This window comes from Choloepus didactylus, chromosome 16 (genome assembly GCF_015220235.1).
Source record: "Choloepus didactylus isolate mChoDid1 chromosome 16, mChoDid1.pri, whole genome shotgun sequence".
NCBI classification, from domain to species: Eukaryota; Metazoa; Chordata; class Mammalia; order Pilosa; family Megalonychidae; genus Choloepus; species Choloepus didactylus.
In genome coordinates, this window is record NC_051322.1 from 75,861,507 (window position 1) to 75,868,940 (window position 7,434).

At 34.4% G+C, this 7,434-nt stretch overlaps 1 pseudogene; it reads left to right on the forward strand.

Annotated features, from left to right (window-relative positions):
* The first annotated feature begins 302 nt into the window (after nucleotides 1-302).
* LOC119511808 lies at nucleotides 303-1,240 on the forward strand (annotated as a pseudogene).
* Nucleotides 1,241-7,434: the final 6,194 nt, after the last annotated feature.

Consider the following 7,434-nt stretch of genomic DNA (forward strand, 5'->3'; position numbering starts at 1 on the left):
TTTATTATTGAGGTAGGAATTTTAGACAGACTGAAGCTGTGAGAGATGAACTGTTTTGCCCACTGGTTTTTATGGAAAATAACCAGATAAAATGCCAACACTGGAAAGAAAAAGAGAGACCACCTAATCCACCTGCTCATTTCATTGATGACAAAACTCAGATCCAAAGAACAAATATTATTTATCCAAAGATGAAAAGCACTGTGTGTATTTGATGCTAATATATATTTTTCTATGTTCCTCTAATAAATTATGATCCCTGTGTCTTTTTCTTTCACAACAGATTTTGTGAAAACTGGACAATGACTGAAGAGAATGGCACAGTGATTACTGAGTTTATTCTTTTAGGGTTGACAGACCGTGCTGAACTAGAAGTTGTGCTTTTTCTGTTGTTCCTAGTGATTTATGCCATTACCTTGTTGGGGAATCTGGGCATGATCTTCTTAATCCAAATCACTCCCAAATTCCACACACCTGTGTATTTTTTCCTCAGCTGCCTATGATTCATAGATGCTTGCTATTCAACTGCAATTGCACCCAAAATGCTGATCAACCTCCTGGTTGTAAAGGGCACCATTTCTTTTCATGCTTGCATGGTGCAGCATTTGTGTTTTGGGGTGTTTGTCACCACAGAAGGCTTCTTGCTCTTGGTGATGGCATATGATCACTATGTGGCCATTGTGAACCCTTTGCTTTACACTGTAGTCATGTCTAAGAGAAAGTGTGTAGTGCTAGTCATTGGGTCATGGGTATGTGGGACAATTAACTCATTAATACACACCATAAGCTTGGGAGACTGTCCTTCTGTGGTCCAAATGCTATCAGCCACTTCTTCTGTGATATTCCCTCCCTGATAAAGCTGTCATGTTCTGATACTGCCATGAATGAACTGTTGTTGTTAACCTTCTCAGGCATCATTGTCATGGGCACCTTCTGGATTGTGATCATCTCCTACATGTTTATTCTTGTTGCCATCCTGAGGATCTGCTCAGCAGCAGGCAGACAGAAAGCCTTCTCCACCAGTGCCTCTCACCCAACTGCTGTGAACATACTCTATGGAACAGTAAGTTTTAATTACATTCAGCCAACCTCCCAGTATTCTGTAGAACAGGAGAAGATGGTCTCTGTGTTCTATGCACTGGTGATTCCCATGTTAAGCCCATTGATTTACAGTCTGAGAAACAAAGAGGTAAAGGATGCTGTGAAAAAGGCCATAGAAATGAAGCATTTTCCCTGTTGATTTTAAATCACCATTGATCCCATAGAATTCTGCCAGTAAGTCCTAATTTATTAACATTCATAAGAATTCTATGAATGCTAATGCTTTTAGCAGTATGCAGAACCTTTCATGCTATACACTTACTTGTCATATAAGGAGGCAAGCCTGAAAGAGAAGGTTATGTGATTTGTATAACTGTATCATAAAACTGTAGCTATCACACAGGTTTTTGATGTTCTAGCTTTTAATCTTTGAATCAATAAAAATACAATATAAAATACAGTATTACATATATATTTCACTGTTATTTGGAGAAAATAAATGTAGATATAAGGTTTTCTTTAAGGACATAAAGAAATAGAATGCTTCCTAAGGGGAGAGGAGGGTGAAGTTCCTTGTATTGCCAGAATATAAAAATAATCATATAGCTGGATTTTTTCATTTTTGAAGTTTGAATTATATTTTACATACTCTAAAGAATGAGAGACTCCTATTCAAATAAAAAAAATTGAAAGCTTGTTTCCAATTAGTGTTTCCATAAATATGTTTTTTTGGCCAGTATTTTTGTTTGTTTGTCTGTTTTTTTCCCTTATTCTAGGCCTTAATTTCTTTATTTCTGAAGGGAGAGTCTGGTTGCCCTTATAATTACTTCTGAGACTATAAAAGGAGCCTCACATGATTATCACCTCAGGTTTTAAAATTTTAGTTAGATATATATAAGATGCCTTGAAGCATAATTTTAGAATATTTAATTTCCAACATTCGTTTTATTTCTACTTTTAAGAATCTCCTTTCTTTTCATTCAACATTTTTTTAATTGCCAAAAAGATGTTTCAAATTCAAGAAACTTTTCCTTTATAAGAATCCCATTACATTAACTACAAGTAAGGTAATCAAAAGTATCATCCATTTATTGAATCAGTTCTCTAACTATTAATTTTCTGATTCTGTGTTTCCATTATTCTATAATGCCAACCTTTACAATGAACCAAAATGCAGCGGGGAATATATTTGCCTTAGCATTGAATTAATTGGAATTAAATTAATTTTTTCTGTATTTTTGAGGCTCTATTTATTATTGAAATCAGAGGAGGAAACCTGAGATTCCTAAAGCCTATTTGACAGTTAGAAAATATTCAAATGTCTTTGTAATTGCTAGTTCACACTTGACTATTCAGGTATATTCAACTTGTTAACAAAAACTCTAGATTTAAAACAGGAGAAAAAGTTTTTAGTTATGTCTATTACAGAACATACAGTTGTAAAAGAGATTGGTTTTGCAAATAGATTTTGGAACACATAAGATATGGATATCAATTAATTAGAATCATATAAGACAATCATTTGGGATAAGAAGCTAATACCATAAAATATTAGTTCCAATCAAAAAATAATCATGATCATTGCAATATTAATAATGCTTACTGACAATATGCATAGAGAATAAACCTCTTCAAGTTTGAAAAATGCTAATACTATCATTATGCTCTCTGAATCTTGCAAAAATCATTCCATGATGCATGAGAAGAACTATATGTGAAATTTTACTCTCAGACAGAAAAAACAACAATTTTCCTAATCTTTCTACATTACATTTCTAATTCTGTTACTATTTTATCTTTTTTATTTGTTATGTTTTTAAGAAATAGCTCCCATCTTGCTCTGCTCTAAGCTTGTGTGCTTAGAGGAAAGAAACTAGTGTGTGAGTCCTCCAGTTTTGTTCTTGTTTTCCAAATTGCTTTAACTATTCTAGATCATTTACCCTTTTCTTATAAATATTAGAAATTACTTGTTGATTTTTTCTGTTGGGATGATTTTATCAAGATAGTGCTGCAACTATAGATCAGTTTCACATGTTAACATCATTGTGACATCCAACCCATGAACAGGATATAGCTCTCCATTTATTTCCTTTGATTTCTTTCATCAGTGTAATTCAATTTTCATCATGCAGCTCTTGTTTATATTTGGTTAGATTTATATCTAAATATTTCATATATTTTTGGTTTTATTATGTTATAATTAACTTCAACTTACAATTGTTTACTGCTAGTATACAGAAATATGATTGAATCCCGTAAGTTTACCTTGCATCCTGTGACATTGCTATTTTCACTTATTAGTTCTAGATTTTTGTAGATTGTTTTTCTACCTAAACAATCATGCCATCTTCCAAAAGATATACTTTCCTTTGTTACAAATAAATGACTTTATTTATTTCCCTCATCTGATCGCATAGACTAGGATCTTCATTTTGGCAAGTTCTTCCTGAGTGAGGATACATGTTCTCTTTCAGATTTGTGTTGTGTGTGATATTTCATCTGTTCGATAACATTTACAGGATAATTGCACTTCACTTCATCCCATTTACAAGAAGATTGAAAGTATGACCATTTTAGTGGACAAGAGCTCTGGTAAACCTATCCTTCCAATGGTGGTGAACTTCCAAAAAATTTTGCATTATACTCAGTGCAAAAAGTATGGCCCCCAAGTGCCTTAAGCCCCTCTTGGTATGTTGCAGCCAGTGGGTCAAGTGACCATAGGTGGTGTTTCCTTGAGTATTTGCAACATGATAATCATGCACACAGAAGCGTTATATCACCCTATAGATTATTAGTACCACATATTCAACCCTGAGGCACAATTCATAGCTTATGTTATATAAATGAACCAAAGATGGCCTCTGTCTAGTGACCCTTGTGTTGTTTACTTCTTCACAGCTTTTATCCATTAGAAAAACTCACTGGTGCAAAAGTCACATTCTTACACATAAAATTGTTTTAAAATAGCCAAAGTAAACAAATTTTAGCCATTCAGAGCTGACCTGCTTTGCATAGCCCCTAAAACAGTGTCCAACATCTGATTCCCATTGATAAGATAAAACTCTTTGTTTAGAAGTCCCCAGGTGCCTTCATACACTTGTAATTCTCTTGTTCAGAGGCTCTCTGCTGTGCTGATGCTCCATCATTGCCTGTTCCATATAGAAAATCCCAAGAAACAATAAGTGAGTTCAGGAAGGTTGCAATATACAAACTATACTTACAAAATCAATTGTAGTTCTACATACCAGTGATGAACACATGCAAAATACAATAAAAATGCAATGCCACTTATAGTCAGTCAAAAATATAGCAAAATGTGGAAAACTTGTATGCTGAAACTATATAGTGCTAATAAAAGAAATTAAAGAATATAAAATTAATGTAGGAACATACTATGTTCATGGATCAGAAGACTCAACAGGGTAGAAATGTCAATTGTGCCCAGTTGATAAGCAGTTTAAATGTAGCTATTGCTATCAGTATCCCAGCATGTTTTTGCATATAAACATAAGCTTATCATACAATTTATATGGAAAAGCAAAGGAATCCAAACAGATAAAAATTGTTTTGGAAAAAAGAATAATTTTGAGTAATCCTTTTATTTGAAAGCCCCTTGTATAGCTAGAATAATCAAGACTGTTGTATAGGTGAAGAGAAAGACATATACATCAATGGAACTGAATAAATAATCTAGAAATAGACCCACACAAAATATGCCCAACTGGTTGTAGATGAAGATGGAAAAGCAATTAAATGAAGAAAGAGAGAGAGAGAGAGAGAGAGAGAGAGAGAGAGAGAGAGAGAGAGAGAGAGAGAGAGAGAGAAACTAGTATCTGAAATAAAAAGGACTTTCAGAAATTGAACATTCAGAAATTGATCATAAAGAAAACAGCTAAGCCCATCAGGAAATAAGAAAAAGACATGAAGACATATTTCACTGAAAACATACAGATGTCCAGTAAGCACTCAAAAATGATGTTTATATTACTAGCCATTAGAGAAACAACAATTAAAACTGAGATTTAACTATGTATCTATCAGAATGACTGAAAAAATAGTGATAACACCAAATTCTGCTGAGGTTATGGAGAAACTGGATAATTTGTATATAGTTGGTGGAAATACAAAATGATACAGCCATTCTGAAAAAGCCTTGCAGTCAAAAAATAAAAATACTAAACATGAAACTACCTTATGACTAAGCAAGTGCACACCTGTGCACCAATCCCAGCATGTTAAGATTTACGTCCTGGCAAAAACCTGTTTGCAAATGTTCATGGAATAAACAAACACAAAATAAACAAAGAAAGCCAGATTAGAAATGAAGAAGTGAAAGTATATCTCTTTGTAGATGAAATTATCTCATATATAAAACATCTTAAGGAATCCACCAAAAATCTACTGGAATAAATAAAATAGTATTACAAAATTACAGGATACAAGATTAATATATAAAAAATATTTTATGTCCTAAAAGCTGCATTGAACAGACGAATAAGGAAATTAAGGAAACGATTCTATTTATGAGACCATCAAAAAGAATAATTTAGGAATAAAACTGGGCAAAACAAGTGCTAAGTTACACTCTGAAAACTACAAACATTGTTGAAATAAATTCAAAAAGCATCTAAATAAATGGATAATCATTGCATGTTTATGGATCAGAGGACTAAATATGGCTAAAATGGCAATTCTTCCTGAATTGTTCTACAGATTCAAACCAATCTCTATCAAAATCCCACTTAGCTTCTTGGCACAAAGTGACAATCTGATCTTAAAATTTGATTGGAAATTCTCAGGACCCAGAATAGTCAAAATAATCTTAAAAAGGATAACTTCCTCGATTCAAAACATACTACAGAGCTACAACAATCAAAGTTGTCTAGTACTGGCAGACGGATAGACATATAGTCCAATGGAATAGAATTGAGGGTTCCAAAATAAACCCTCATATTTATGGTCAATTGTTTCAACAGGATGCCAAGAAAGTTCAATGAAGGAAGAATTTTCTTTACAACAAATGGTGCTGTCACAACTGGAAATGCACACGCAAAGGAATGAATTTGAACCCATATTTCACATGATATACAAAAATCAACTCAAAATGGAGTGAAGATCTAAATATCAGAGCTACAACTTGAAAAATCTTTGGAAGAAACAAGCTTAAATCTGTGACTTTGGTTTAGTCAATATTTGCTTAGATAGGACACCAAAAGTACAACCAAGAAATGACAAATAAATTGGATATCACTAAAATAAAAATATATGTTTCAAAATTTGTAAACAAACAGGTAAAAAGACAGCTGCCCCAATGGGAGAAAATATTTGCCAATCATGTATCTGATAATGGACTTGAATCTAGAATATATAAAGAATGTGTACAGCTCAGTAATAAAAAGTGTGGTAGGGAGAAGTCCAAGCAGAGCCTGTCACCTTTCCCTGTGACCCACAAATAAACCTCAAAACAGTGTTAGTCTGACTCCTAGGGTGGGTGGACAATTGTGCTTTGACTCCCTTTTGGGAGTACCTTGAGGTTAAATACAGCAGACAGTGGCCACCTACTTGTACATTCTTTCTCCTTTTGCCCTTAGCATATGCAAATCTTCTAAGACTAGCTTAGAAGAGAGACTAGCTAAAGTATGTAAGTTTTAAGACACCCAGGTCACCCCTGCTGGTATAGCTGGTGCTGGCAGGGAGGGCTCCATGATACAAGAAGTCTGCATGGTCCATCTCCCTGCATATACTGCAGATTGAGACCTGCTGGCCATGTAGGACTGATGCCCACTATTGGAGCTCACCCTGTTTTTTCTCTTCTCTGTATGAGTAAACATTGTTCTGTCCAGTACCTGGGTGAGTAGTGTTTTGCTGGTGGCCTTGACACCTGCAAATCACAGAGGTTGGGACCCTAAAACTGCTTCTCCTGGTAGCAGGCACTGTTATGCTCTGTGCTACCATCCATGAAATAAGTCCCTTCCTTGGAGGTGGCAATAGGTTTCTCTCTCTCTGGCTGACCATTTGGAGAAGCAAGCAGAGTCTCAACACAAGGTCAAATAACCTGATTTAAAAACAGTCAAAGGTTTGAATGGATGTTTCTGTAACTAAGATATACTAGTTACCAATAAACACATGAAACTATTCTCAACATTACCATCAGAGAAAAGCAAATCAAACCACAATACCACCTCTTACCTCCTAAGATTATTAGAATGAAAAAAACAGAAAATAACAAATGTTGGTGAGGATGTGGATAGATTGAGATGCTCATAGACTGCTGGTGAAAATGTAAATTAGATTGGCCACTTTAGAAAATGGTCTGGCAGTTCTTCCAAAAATTAAGCATAGAGTTACCATAAGTCCTGCTAATTATACTCCTAGGTATATACCCAGGAAAAG